The sequence below is a fragment of the Pleurodeles waltl genome, chromosome 1_2 (assembly GCF_031143425.1).
Source record: "Pleurodeles waltl isolate 20211129_DDA chromosome 1_2, aPleWal1.hap1.20221129, whole genome shotgun sequence".
Taxonomy (NCBI): domain Eukaryota; kingdom Metazoa; phylum Chordata; class Amphibia; order Caudata; family Salamandridae; genus Pleurodeles; species Pleurodeles waltl.
In genome coordinates, this window is record NC_090437.1 from 709,827,475 (window position 1) to 709,843,011 (window position 15,537).

The window sequence follows — 15,537 nt, forward strand, 5'->3', positions numbered from 1 at the left end:
GGTGTGCAGGACCAGGGCCCTCATTGTCTCAATTCTGTGGTCAGAGTGAAGGTAAAGGGAGGTTTTTCAGAAAATGGAGAGCCGAATATGCACACGTTTGCCTACTGTGTTCTCACTTCTGGTGGGGTGGATGTGGGTTTTCCACATACTGCTAGCCAGTCAAAAAACAGTAGTTGTTTTCAAAGGATCTTCAGTCATTAGAATCTTTGTGTTAGCACTGTTCATGCTTGGAAAGCACTCCTTCAATCAGTAAAGCACAGGGTGTAACCCTGAAGTAACACTGACTTGGTTGTGTGGAGTGATGTCCAAGTGGAAATGCATTTATGTTTGGTCAGCATACAGTGTGTTCCAAGGGTCATAGGCAGATGTTGAAATGATGGCACACAAGGATGAGCCTTGAGTAATATCATAGATCACTGGGTTTAGGAAAGATTCAATAGTTCCTAATCATTTTGTTAACAGTTAGTGACAAAGGATTAGATGCAATATGATGGAGGTTGGGAGATGGTATCCAAATGTTCTAGGTTTTCAGTCGAACCTTACACTTAAAAATGTCACAGACATCAAACTGGTTGAGGAACTTAAGGGTATTTCTATTGCTTTCATACAGATAATGAAGAAGCTTACATCTCATGTTGGCTGTAGTGGTTTCTCCACCCTCATTGGTCGGAATCCTTATTTTTGATTGTGGAGGTGATAGTTTAGCTCTGAAGTTGTATTGTCAGTCCTCTCTGCAAGACTTTGTTGAGTAAAGTGAGGTTGAACACTGGCCAATGGTTGCCAGTACTTCAGATCAGTTAATGGTTTTTAGGAGTAGGTTAATGATGATAGGAAGGTTATGCACGCTTCCTCATAGAAAAGAGGGTTTGTATATGTCAGTTGTATTATGCTGTTCACATCCCCACCAAGGGTGAGAAAAGTGTTTGTGGCATGTGGCTGAACTCTAGGAGCATTAGATGCATTCGTTTTTAGAGCCAATATTAGGACCTCAGTAGTTTCCTGACATTTAAACAAAGACAATAAAGAATTTATTTAGAGGTAGAGATGGGTGAGAAAATGGGTTAAAATCCAGAAAAATCTGCAGTCTTTTTGCTTTTGGATCACCATGCTTTTGGACATCTTCTGTGGGTGAGTCTCTCAAATAGAGCATACCCTTTGGAAGCTTCTGCTTAAGTTGGACTTGGGCTCAACTGCCAATGCTTCTCTTTAAACATAAGATCATTTGCTGGTATTAATGGAATCAATGGCTCTTAATACGTTATGCAGAACAAGGGTCTCATGTCTGTGTTCACATGAAGAGGCTGAGAGAGCGACTGCTTACCTAGCTCAGCCTGGTATCTGCACATAGGTAATACCGTTGAGCAGCGGGCTCCTATTAAATTGGGTATAGTCTGCTGACCCAATCCAAGAACAAATGCTCTATTTCGTCTAGGTTAAAGTGTGGAATCTGCAATATTAAAACTGATTTCACATAAAAATATACAAAAGGTAATAGGAGAAATGCTTGCAAACTGTCAATCCACTGGAAATCACTCATGTTAGCTTCCCTTAGCTCTTTCCTGTGCCAGGTATAATGTATGCAAGGTAGGGGTTCCTGGGCAAAAAGCCACACAGAACTGATGCCGTGAAATTTACAACATTTCACTGCGCCATTATGCAACTTCATTGCTTCAAAATCTTAATGTCTGCTCAAAGGGAGCATGGTAGTAGCATCATTTCTAGCTCTGTATACAAAATACAATGCATCCATGGAGTCGTTAGGGAATTGTTAGGCAGCGCAAGAAATCTGACGCACCAGGCCGATGCATCAGTTTCTTCTTAGTGTTTCCATCCTGATTCACTCATAAAGGCCTGTGAGCTATTCAGTGCCGAATCAGGTTGCATTATGAAACAGTGGCCGGCATCTCATGACTTTAGCCTTGGGCCCCAGGTTGACCACAGTGCCACTGACACTGCAAGTATTTACTGTGCATGCTTCTGTAGTGTGTAAGCGTGTTATTTCAGACTTCCTTACAATAAAGGTTTCAGTGGCACGAAACATCCATGATTTGCACTTGCCTGCATCCACCCTCTGAAGGACCACAATTCAGTGAGCAAGAATAATAGGCTGGATTCATTATAGTACGCTTGAGAATCGACAGTCATTGTGCCATCTTGACCACTTTCTCCCTTCGCCTGAATTAGTGGCGTAGTGTCTGGAGCCTATCTTAAATGAGCCCCTGCACATACACCTTTGTCAAGTACAGGCTGTAGAGACCCTCTTCCTGTTTCTTCTTTGCTCCATCCCATTCATCCTGTCTCTGTTTCTTCTCCCCGTCTCTGTTTCTTCTTTCATCCTTCCACCCACCATGTCTCTGTTCCCCCACCTCCACCCACACCCTCGTTAGCCACCCCAATCAGATAGCCAAAGTCAGTTCATTGGCCATAACCATGACCAATTGGCTTAGTCAATGCTTGTTCTTAGTAGTAACAGACACTATTAAGTTAGGCTCTACCCCTTTTATAGGGGGTGGAAATGTATAAACTGCACTTTTAAGTAATATTATACTCATATTTTACAAATTACCAAAAGTAGTAAAGTTACTTAAATGTTTAAGAGGAAAGCTTTACCTGTAGGTTACTCACAAGTGTAAATTACATATCTAAATTAAGCAACTAAACAGAAGCTGTAGTACAACAAAGCAAAATCATATTCCAATGGTACAGTACAAAAAAACAGCAGCAAAAAAAAAAAAAAAACACATTACCTGCAAAAATAAATGCCACACAGCAAATGTGCACAAACAATTTTGTCACATATTACAACCTCCAGAATCGTGTTTTTATAATACATTGGTACAAGATGTGTATAGCGAGCACTATCTTAGTAGCGCCAGCGAAAACGGGTTTTGTGATTTGCATCAGGAAGTGCATCTCTGACACAGTTTGAAACTGGCATCTTAAACATTAGAAGAGCTGAAGCAGTGCTACTTTATCACCTTACAAAGTAATAAATAGTGTTTGTCAGGAACCTTAACCCCTTCGCTGCCAGGCCTTTTCCCCCTCCTGTGCCGAGCCTTTTTTTGGCTATTTGGAGCAGCTTGCGCTTAGGCCCTCATAACCTTTTGTTCACGTAAGCTACCCACGCCAAATTTGCGTCCTTTTTTTCCAACATCCTAGGGATTCTAGAGGTACCCAGACTTTGTGGGTTCCCCAGAAGGAGGCCAAGAAATTAGCCAAAAAACAGTGAAAAATTCGTTTTTAAAAAAAAAATTGGAAAAATGGGCTACAGAAGAAGGCTTGTGGTTTTTTCCCTGAAAAGAGCATCAACAAAGGGTTTGCGGTGATAAAATCACCAGCTTCCCAGCTTTCAGGAACAGGCAGACTTGAATCAGAAAACCCAATTTTTCAACACAATTTTGGCATTTTACTGGGACATGCCCCATTTTTACGATTTTTCGTGCTTTCAGCCTCCTTACAGTCAGTGACAGAAATGGGCATGAAACCAACGCTGGATCCCAGAAACCGCAACATTTCTGAAAAGTAGACAAAATTCTGAATTCAGCAAGGGGTAATTGGTGTAGATCCTACAAGGGTTTCCTACAGAAAATAACAACTGAAAAAGAAAAATATTGAAATTGAGGTGAAAAAAACATCAATTTTTCTCTACGTTTTACTCTGTAACTTTTTCCTGCAATGTCAGATTTTCAAAAGCAATATAGCGTTACGTCTGCTGGACTCTTCTGGTTGCGGGGATATATAGGGCTTGTAGGTTCATCAAGAACTCTAGGTACCCAGAGCCAATAAATGATCTGCACCCTGCAGTGGGTTTTCATTCTATGCCGGGTATACTGCAATTCATTTGCTGAAATATAAAGAGTAAAAAATAGCTATCAAGAAAACCTTTGTATTTCCAAAATGGGCACAAGATAAGGTGTTGAGAAGCAGTGGTTATTTGCACATCTCTGAATTCCGGGGTGCCCATACTAGCATGTGAATTACAGGGCATTTCTCAAATAGACGTCTTTTTTACACACTGTCTTACATTTGGAAGGGAAAAATGTAGAGAAAGACAAGGGGCAATAACACTTGTTTTGCTATTCTATGTTCCCCCAAGTCTCCCGATAAAAATGATACCTCACTTGTGTGGGTAGGCCTAGCGCCCGCGACAGGATATGCCCCAAAACACAACGTAGACACATCACAGAAAACAGACCTGTTTTTAGCAAAGTGACAACCTGTAGATTTTGGCCTCTAGCTCAGCCGCCACCTAGAGAAACCTACCAAACCTGTGCATTTCTGAAAACTAGAGACCTAGGGGAATCCAAGATGGGGTGACTTGTGTGGCTCGGACCAGGTTCTGTTACCCAGAATCCTTTGCAAACCTCAAAATTTGGCTAAAAAAACACATGTTCCTCACATTTCTGTGGCAGAAAGTTCTGGAATCTGAGAGGAGCCACAAATTTCCTTCCACCCAGCATTCCCCCACGCCTCCCGATAAAAATTATACCTCACTTGTGTGGGTAGGCCTAACGCCCGCGACAGGAAACGCCCCAAAGCACAACGTGGACACAGCCAAATTTTTGAAGGAAAACAGAGGTGTTTTTTGCAAAGTGCCTACCTGTAGATTTTGGCCTGTAGCTCAGCCGCCACCTAGGGAAACCTACCAAACCTGTGCATTTCTGAAAACTAGAGACCTAGGGGAATCCAAGATGGGGTGACTTGTGTGGCTCGGACCAGGTTCTGTTAGCCAGAATCCTTGGCAAACCTCAAAATTTGGCTAAAAAAACACATGTTCCTCACATTTCTGTGGCAGAAAGTTCTGGAATCTGAGAGGAGCCACAAATTTCCTTCTACCCAGCCTTCCCCCACGCCTCCAGATAAAAATGATACCTCACTTGTGTGGGTAGGCCTAGCGCCCACGACAGGAAACGCCCCAAAGCGCAACGTGGACACAGCCAAATTTTTGAAGGAAAACAGAGGTGTTTTTTGCAAAGTGCCTACCTGTAGATTTTGGCCTGTAGCTCAGCCGCCACCTAAGGAAACCTACCAAACCTGTGTATTTCTGAAAACTAGAGACCAAGGGGAATCCAAGATGGGGTGACTTGTGTGGCTCGGACCAGGTTCTGTTACCCAGAATCCTTTGCAAACCTCAAAATTTGGCTAAAAAAACACATGTTCCTCACATTTCTGTGGCAGAAAGTTCTGGAATCTGAGAGGAGCCACAAATTTCCTTCCACCCAGCGTTTCCCCACGTCTCCCGATAAAAATGATACCTCACTTGTGTGGGTAGGCCTAGCGCCCGCGTCAGGAAACGCCCCAAACTGCAACGTGGACACAGCTACATTTTTGAAGGAAAACAGAGGTCTTTTTTGCAAAGTGCCTACCTGTAGATTTTGGCCTGTAGCTCAGCCGCCACCTAGGGAAACCTACCAAACCTGTGCATTTCTGAAAACTAGAGACCTAGGGGAATCCAAGATGGGGTGACTTGTGTGGCTCGGACCAGATTCTGTTACCCAGAATCCTTTGCAAACCTCAAAATTTGGCTAAAAAAACACATGTTCCTCACATTTCTGTGGCAGAAAGTTCTGGAATCTGAGAGGAGCCACAAATTTCCTTCTACCCAGTGTTCCCCCACGTCTCCCGATAAAAATGATACCTCACTTGTGTGGGTAGGCCTAGCGCCCACGACAGGAAACGCCCCAAAGCGCAACGTGGACACAGCCAAATTTTTGAAGGAAAACAGAGGTGTTTTTTGCAAAGTGCCTACCTGTAGATTTTGGCCTGTAGCTCAGCCGCCACCTAAGGAAACCTACCAAACCTGTGTATTTCTGAAAACTAGAGACCAAGGGGAATCCAAGATGGGGTGACTTGTGTGGCTCGGACCAGGTTCTGTTACCCAGAATCCTTTGCAAACCTCAAAATTTGGCTAAAAAAACACATGTTCCTCACATTTCTGTGGCAGAAAGTTCTGGAATCTGAGAGGAGCCACAAAATTCCTTCCACCCAGCGTTCCCCCACGTCTCCCGATAAAAATGATACCTCACTTGTGTGGGTAGGCCTAGCGCCCGCGTCAGGAAACGCCCCAAAGCGCAACGTGGACACAGCCAAATTTTTGAAGGAAAACAGAGGTGTTTTTTGCAAAGTGCCTATCTGTAGATTTTGGCCTGTAGCTCAGCCGCCACCTAGGGAAACCTACCAAACCTGTGCATTTCTAAAAACTAGAGACCTAGGGGAATCCAAGATGGGGTGACTTGTGTGGCTCGGACCAGATTCTGTTACCCAGAATCCTTTGCAAACCTCAAAATTTGGCTAAAAAAACACATGTTCCTCACATTTCTGTGGCAGAAAGTTCTGGAATCTGAGAGGAGCCACAAATTTCCTTCTACCCAGCGTTCCCCCTCGTCTCCCGATAAAAATGATACCTCACTTGTGTGGGTAGGCCTAGCGCCCGCGACAGGAAACGCCCCAAAGCGCAACGTGGACACAGCCAAATTTTTGAAGGAAAACAGAGGTGTTTTTTGCAAAGTGCCTACCTGTAGATTTTGGCCTGTAGCTCAGCCGCCACCTAAGGAAACCTACCAAACCTGTGCATTTCTGAAAACTAGAGACCAACGGGAATCCAAGATGGGGTGACTTGTGTGGCTCGGACCAGGTTCTGTTACCCAGAATCCTTTGCAAACCTCAAAATTTGGCTAAAAAAAACACATGTTCCTCACATTTCTGTGGCAGAAAGTTCTGGAATCTGAGAGGAGCCACAAATTTCCTTCCACCCAGCGTTTCCCCACGTCTCCCGATAAAAATGATACCTCACTTGTGTGGGTAGGCCTAGCGCCCGCGTCAGGAAACGCCCCAAAGTGCAACGTGGACACAGCTACATTTTTGAAGGAAAACAGAGGTGTTTTTTGCAAAGTGCCTACCTGTAGATTTTGGCCTGTAGCTCAGCCGCCACCTAGGGAAACCTACCAAACCTGTGCATTTCTGAAAACTAGAGACCTAGGGGAATCCAAGATGGGGTGACTTGTGTGGCTCGGACCAGGTTCTGTTACCCAGAATCCTTTGCAAACCTCAAAATTTGGCTAAAAAAACACATGTTCCTCACATTTCTGTGGCAGAAAGTTCTGGAATCTGAGAGGAGCCACAAATTTCCTTCCATCCATTGTTCCCCCACGTCTCCCGATAAAAATGATACCTCACTTGTGTGGGTAGGCCTAGCGCCCGCGACAGGAAACGCCCCAAAGCGCAACGTGGACACAGCCAAATTTTTGAAGGAAAACAGAGCTGTTTTTTGCAAAGTGCCTACCTGTAGATTTTGGCCTGTAGCTCAGCCGCCACCTAGGGAAACCTACCAAACCTCTGCATTTCTGAAAACTAGAGACCTAGGGGAATCCAAGATAAGGTGACTTGTGTGGCTCGGACCAGGTTCTGTTACCCAGAATCCTTTGCAAACCTCAAAATTTGGCTAAAAAAACACATGTTCCTCACATTTCTGTGTCAGAAAGGTCTGGAATCTGAGAGGAGCCACAAATTTCCTTCCACCCAGCGTTCCCCCACGTCTCCCGATAAAAATGATACCTCACTTGTGTGGGTAGGCCTAGCGCCCGCGACAGGAAACGCCCCAAAGCGCAACGTGGACACAGCTAAATTTTTGAAGGAAAACAGAGGTGTTTTTTGCAAAGTGCCTACCTGTAGATTTTGGCCTGTAGCTCAGCCGCCACCTAGGGAAACCTACCAAACCTGTGCATTTCTGAAAACTAGAGACCCAGGGGAATCCAAGATGGGGTGACTTGTGTGGCTCGGACCAGGTTCTGTCACCCAGAATCCTTTGCAAACCTCAAAATTTGGCTAAAAAAACACATGTTCCTCACATTTCTGTGGCAGAAAGTTCTGGAATCTGAGAGGAGCCACAAATTTCCTTCCACCCAGCGTTCCCCCACGTCTCCCGATAAAAATGATACCTCACTTGTGTGGGTAGGCCTAGCGCCCGCGACAGGAAACGCCCCAAAGCGCAACGTGGACACAGCCAAATTTTTGAAGGAAAACAGAGGTGTTTTTTGCAAAGTGCCTACCTGTAGATTTTGGCCTGTAGCTCAGCCGCCACCTAGGGAAACCTACCAAACCTGTGCATTTCTGAAAACTAGAGACCTAGGGGAATCCAAGATGGGGTTACTTGTGTGGCTCGGACCAGGTTCTGTTACCCAGAATCCTTTGCAAACCTCAAAATTTGGCTAAAAAAACACATGTTCCTCACATTTCTGTGGCAGAAAGTTCTGGAATCTGAGAGGAGCCACAAATTTCCTTCCACCCAGCGTTCCCCCACGTCTCCCGATAAAAATGATACCTCACTTGTGTGGGTCGGCCTAGCGCCCGCGACAGGAAACGCCCCAAAGCGCAACGTGGACACAGCTAAATTTTTGAAGGAAAACAGAGGTGTTTTTTGCAAAGTGAATACCTGTAGATTTTGGCCTGTAGCTCAGCCGCCACCTAGGGAAACCTACCAAACCTGTGCATTTCTGAAAACTAGAGACCTAGGGGAATCCAAGACGGGTTACTTGTGTGGCTCGGACCAGGTTCTGTTACCCAGAATCCTTTGCGAACCTCAAAATTTGGCTAAAAAAACACATGTTCCTCACATTTCTGTGGCAGAAAGTTCTGGAATCTGAGAGGAGCCACAAATTTCCTTCCACCCAGCATTCCCCCACGTCTCCCGATAAAAATGATACCTCACTTTTGTGGGTAGGCCTAGCGCCCGCGACAGGAAACGCCCCAAAGCGCAACGTGAACACAGCCAAATTTTTGAAGGAAAACAGAGGTGTTTTTTGCAAAGTGCCTACCTGTAGATTTTGGCCTGTAGCTCAGCCGCCACCCAGGGAAACCTACCAAACCTGTGCATTTCTGAAAACTAGAGACCTAGGGGAATCCAAGATGGGGTGACTTGTGTGGCTCCGACCAGGTTCTGTTACCCAGAATCCTTTGCAAACCTCAAAATTTGACTAAAAAAACACATGTTCCTCACATTTCTGTGGCAGAAAGTTCTGGAATCTGAGAGGAGCCACAAATTTCCTTCCACCCAGGGTTTCCCCACGTCTCCCGATAAAAATGATACCTCACTTGTGTGGGTAGGCCTAGCGCCTGCGACAGGATATGCCCCAAAACACAACGTGGACACATCACAGAAAACAGACCTGTTTTTAGCAAAGTGCCTACCTGTAGATTTTGGCCTCTAGCTCAGCCGCCACCTGGGGAAATCTACCAAACCTGTGCATTTCTGAAAACTAGAGACCTAGGGGAATCCAAGATGGGGTGACTTGTGTGGCTCGGACCAGGTTCTGTTACCCAGAATCCTTTGCAAACCTCAAAATATGGCTAAAAAAACACATGTTCCTCACATTTCTGTTTCATAAAGTTCTGGAATCTGAGAGGAGCCACAAATTTCCTTCCACCCAGCGTTCCCCCACGTCTCCCGAAAAAAATGATACCTCACTTGTGTGGGTAGGCCTAGCGCTCGCGACAGGAAATGGCCCAAAACACAACGTGGACACATCACATTTTTTCATAGAAAACAGTGCCTACCTGTGGATTTTGGCCTATAGCTCAGCCGGCACCTGGGGAAACCTAGCAAACCAGCGTATTTTTGAAAACTAGAGACCTAGGGGAATCCAAGATGGGGTGATTTGCGGGGCTCTGACCAGGTTCTGTTACCCAGAATCCTTTGCAAACATCAAAATTTGGCCAAAAAACACTTTTTCCTCTCATTTCGGTGACAGAAAGTTCTGTAATCTGAGAGGAGCCACATATTTCCTTCCACCCAGCGTTCCCCTAAGTCTCTCCATAAAAATGGTACCTCACTTGTGTGGGTAGGCCTAGCGCCCACGAAAGGAAATGGCCCAAAACACAACGTGGACACAACATATTTTTTCACAGAAAACAGAGGTGTTTTTTGCAAAGGGCCTACCTGTGGATTTTGGCCTGTAGCTCAGCCGGCCCCAGGAGGGGGGGAAATGCCCTAAAATAAATTTGACCCCCCACTCCCCTCAAACCCCCCCTGCCCAGGAGCGACCCTTGCCTACGGGGTCGCTCCCCTGCATGACATTGGCGCCAAAAAACAAATCCCCAGTGCCTAGTGGTTTCTGCCCCCTTGGGGCAGATTGACCTAAAATCGACCAATCTGCCCCCAAGGGGGGCAGAAATAGTCTAAATACAGTTTGCCCCCCAGGGGAGCGACCCTTGCCTGATGGGTCGCTCCCCATCTCTAAAAAACCAAACATACAACAAAAAAACCACACAAAAAAAATTTGCCCTGGCGCCTAGAGGTTTCTGCCCCCCCCCCTGGTGGCAGATCGGCCTAATAATAGGCTGATCTGCCCCCAGGGTGGGCAGAAATGGCCTAAAATAAATTTGCCCCCCGAACCCTGCCCAGGAGCGACCCTTGCCTACGGGGTCGCTTCCCCTGCGTGACATTGGTGCCAAAAAACAAATCCCCGGTGCCTAGTGGTTTCTGCCCCCTTGGGGCAGATTGACCTAAAATCGACCAATCTGCCCCCAAGGGCGGCAGAAATGGTCTTAACACAGTTTGCCCCCCAGGGGAGCGACCCTTGTCTGATGGGTCGCTCCCCATCTCTAAAAAAACAAACAAACACAAAAAAAAAACACAATTTTTTTTTTTGCCCTGGTGCCTACAGGTTTCTGCCCCCCCTGGGGGCAGAAATGGCCTAAAATAAATTTGCATCCCCAACCCCCACCCCCCCACCAGGAGTGACCCTCACCTACGGGGTCGCTCCCCCTGCGTGACATTGGCGCCAAAAAACAAATCCCTGGTTCCTAGTGGTTTCTGCCCCCTTGGGGGCAGATTGACCTCAAATCGACCAATCTGCCCCCAAGGGGGGCAGAAATGGTCTAAACACAGTTTGCTCCCCAGGGGAGCGACCCTTGTCTGATGGGTCACTCCCCATCTCTTAAAATACAAACAAACAAAAAAAAAAACACAATTTTTTTTTTGCCCTGGCGCCTAGAGGTTTCTGCCCCCCCTTTCAGGAGACCCAGCGGCTGCAGGCGGAACACTATCTGGGGATCAGGGAGGAACTGAAGTCCATTAACACTACCCTGGTCACCATTGTAGGGGTGCTGAAGGACCTTGTCAACACCAGGAGGGACACTGTGTCACAACAAGGGGCCCCTGACACTAGCCTGGATGATGAATAGCCCTCCACCTCTGCCGGGGCTAGTGGACAGGAGGCACCGCCACAGGACCACAACACCAGCAGACCACCCCCTGCAGATGGAGAGCCACCCTGCAAACGGTCCCTGAGATCCAGGAACAAGACAGAGAACATTGCCAAGACCCCCACCAGGAAATGAGACCCCCCTGTCTGTCCCACTTTGTCAACCTGTCCATCCATCAACTGCCCTTGCTCCACTTCCTATGCCCCTTTGGACAATGCAACTCTGAAACAAATAGACTGGACTCTGCCATGGACATTCCTCCACCATCACCCCTGCTCATTTTACAACCCCCTCCACTTTCACAGAAACACACATCAAGCACAAAACAATCTGGAGTCAGTCTGTGCTTTCACTAATCTGTAATTGCAACAACTATGGAATATAGCAATGTCAATTTAATTGTCCACAATGGAAACCGAGCTGTACGTCTTGAGGAAATATAGCAGAGGGCACAAAGTGGGACCCAGATCTGTTAAATGGAAAGTCAAAGTGTCAAGTCAGGGTCCATACACTGGGTGAAAATGACAGACTTCTGATAGCTCAAACAATAGTATGAGATGGGTGAGGCAGTGACATCTTGTTACCTGTGTCTCACTGGAAGTATTGCTAGATAACTTTGTTTCTGTTGTCGATATCTTCTTCTTCTGCCTCCTCTTCTTCACTGTCCACAGGCTCCACAGCTGCCAGAAGACCTCCAGCTGGACCAACCTCCTGCAGAAAAGGCCCCTGTCGTCGCAAAGCCAGGTTGTGCAGCATATAGCAGGCCACGATGATCTGGCACACCTTCTTTGGTGAGTAGTAGAGAGAACCACCTGTCATATGGAGGCACCGGAACCTGGACTTCAGGAGGCCGAAGGTCAGTTTGATCACCCTCCTAGTTCAACCATGTGCCTCATTGTAGCATTCCTCTGTCCTTGTCCTGGGATTTCTCAGTGTGGTCAGTAGCCATGACAGGTTGGGGTACCCAGAGTCACCTGCAAATTCCGAGGGACAACTGTTAGACACACACTAACCTGTAGGAACAACCCCACACCCAGACGCCTATTCACACTGTATAGGATCCTTGTCCTCACTTATTAGCCACACACAGTGCCTCTGGAGTTGCCCCATCACATAAGGGATGCTGCTATTCCTCAGAATGTAAGCGTCATGCACTGAGCCAGGAAATTTGGCATTCACATGGGAGATGTACTGGTCGGCCAAACACACCATCTGCACATTCATCAAATTATAGCTTTTCTGGTTTCTGTACACCTGTTCACTCCTGCGTGGGGGTACCAATGCCACATGCGTCCCATCGATGGCACCTATGATGCTGGGGATATGTCCCAGGGCATAGAAGTCACCTTTCACTGTAGGCAAATCCTCCACCTGAGGGAAAACGATGTAGCTCCGCATGTGTTTCAGCAGGGCAGACAACACTCTGGACAGCACATTAGAGAACATTGGCTGGGACATCCCTGATGCAATGGCCACTGTTGTTTGAAAATACCCACTTGCCAGGAAATGGAGTACTGACAGGACCTGCACTAGAGGGGGTATCACTGTGGGATGGCTGTTTAGCTGACATCAGGTCTGGCTCCAACTGGGCACACAGTTCATGGATTGTTGCACGATCAAGTCTGTAGGTGACTATTGCGTGTCTCTCTTCCATTGTCGACAGGTCCACCAGCGGTCTGTACACCGGAGGATGCCGCCATCTCATCACCTGCCCCAGCGTACGTGCCCTATGGAGGAGAACAGCGAGCAGAGAGTCAGCCTACACTGAGGTATCACAAAATGTAATTTTCACACATTTATTAATCCTCAATGTGCCTGTTACTGTGTGTATGCAAGGCCTAGATAGGTGTGACACAGTTATTATTAATGCCATGTGGCCCACAGAAATGGCGGCTTCCTGACCTATAAGGTGGGACAAGGGGATGTGAGGTAACTGCGCTGGTGTTCCACACCGTCGCGGTAGGCAGTCGAAGACCGTGGCGCAATCCTGCATTGGTTAACATTGGACCCTATGGGTCAGAGGAGCCAATGACGATGTACGCCAGCGATCACGGTACGCACCGCCGCGGACGTGACCGCCATTTTCTGTCTGCTCACTCACTTGATACCTGATCTTCAACAGGAGAGGACCTACACTCTACACTGCAAGTGCTGCTGTGACCTCAGTCAGGGAGCGACGATGGCTCATGTGTCTGGGGAAAGGGCCCCTGCCTTCACTTTGGAGGAGTTGGAGAAATTAGGTGATGGGGTCCTTCCCCAGTGCACACAACAGTACGGTCCTCCAGACAAACAGGTGAGTACACTGTGACCATGCTGCCTGGGCAATGCCTGTTTGGAGTGGTGTGGATGGAAGATACATCGGGGGTACTGAGGCCTGCATGAGCGGACGGTGAATGTATGTGCGTCAGGGAAAGGGTGGGAACGTGGGCCAATGAGTATTATGGTCCGGACGGGTAAAGATCTTCCTTTTCCCCAGTACTATTCCTCTAGGTCAGCGCCCACCAGAAGAGGGATATTTGGCGTGCCATCGCCAAGGATGTCCGGACCCTGGGGGTCTACCACAGACGGAGCACCCACTGCCGTAAAAGATGGGAGGACATTCACCGCTGGAGCAAGAAGACGGTGGAGGCCCAGCTGGGGATGGCCTCCCAACGTGGGAGGGGTGCCCGTCGCACCATGACCCCCCTGATGTTCCGGATCCTGGCGGTGGCATATCCGGAGTTGGATGGGCGCTTGAGGGCATCACAGCAGCCACAAGGGGGTGAGTACAGTCACATTCATCTGACTCTGCGCGCATTACGAGGTGTCTGGGTGGGGGAGGTGGGCAGTGGGTTCCCCTAGGCCAGGGCGAGCTTGGGAGGCAAGGTCCCTTGAGAGGCAGATTCAGTGGAATCCCAACCCCACTAGTGGTTAGAGCAATCTACACCTAGTCAGGCTCCTGTGACTTCCATGTGTGCAGCAATCAGGCTTAGGCCTTGTACCCCATGGGCATGTGAATAATCTAGGAACAATAAGTGCATGGCGTAGTGCAGAGGGCTGCTGTGTCTGTAGTGTCCGCCAACGGTAGTGGTGTTGCATGCACTGAACATGTCTTTCTTCTGTCTTCGCCCCACCATTTTTGTGGTCTCCCTGTTCTTGTGTGCAATAGCATCATCAGACGGAGGAGCAGTGGCACTGGAGCAGGAGGGAGCTGCATCCCACTTGTCCCTGGAGGGCAAAACAACGGAGTCAGAAGCCACCAGTGGGATGGAGGGCGAGGGGAGCTCCACAGCGGGGACACAAGGTGACAGCAGTGACAGCAACACCTCCTCTGATGGGAGCTCCCTTGCGGTGGAAGGCCCCTCTGTGCCCCCCGCATCAACAGGTACAGCCGCCACCCCCCTACAAAGCACCGCCCTCCCAGCAGCCCCTCAGCGTGTGTCCCGTTCCTGCTCACCCAGGAGGGTGGGCATCTCCTTCGCCTCAGGCACCTCAGGCCTTGCCCCAGTCAGCCTTGCTGCCCTCAGTGAGGAGGCTATTGACCTCCTGAGATCCCTCAATGTTGGGTAGTCTACCATTCTGAATGCCATCCAGGGTGTTGAGAGGCATTTGCAACAAACAAATGCATACCTGGAGGGCATTCATTCTGGCCAGGCAGCCCAACAGAGAGCATTTCAGGCTCTGGCCTCAGCACTGATGGTAGCCATTGTCCCTGTGTCCAGCCTCCCCCCTCCAAATTCCTCTACCTAGACCCAATCCCCTGTCCCTCAGCCTCTCCCAAGCACACCATCAGACCAGCATGCACACACCTCAACACACAAAAGTGGCTCAGGCAAAGATAAGCACCACACATCCCACAGGCACTCACACAAACATCATACCCATGCAGACATACCAACATCCACTGCCTCCACTGTGTCCCCCTCCTCCACGTCTCCCTCCTCCCTCCCTGTCTCATCTCCACTTACACCTGCATGCACCACATCTTCAGCCACTACCTCCATCACCAGCACGCCCATCACCAAACACCGCTCACGTGCACGCACCACCCCCACTACCATTCACACATCCCCTGTGTCCTCTCCCAGTGCGTCAATGAGCCCTCCTCCCAAAGTACAAAAACGCAGGCACACACCCACCCAACAGCCATCCACCTCACAACAGCCTCCAGCCCATGCACCTTCACCCAAATTCAGCAGACGTACATCTCCTACAACCACTACCTCTTCCATCACTCCCAGACCACCTCCATCTACCCGTCCCAGTGTGTCTAAAAAACTTTTCCTGGCTAATATTGACCTCTTCCCTACACCTCCCCCCCCCACGTCCGCTAGGGCCAGGCTTTCCAGGTCCCAA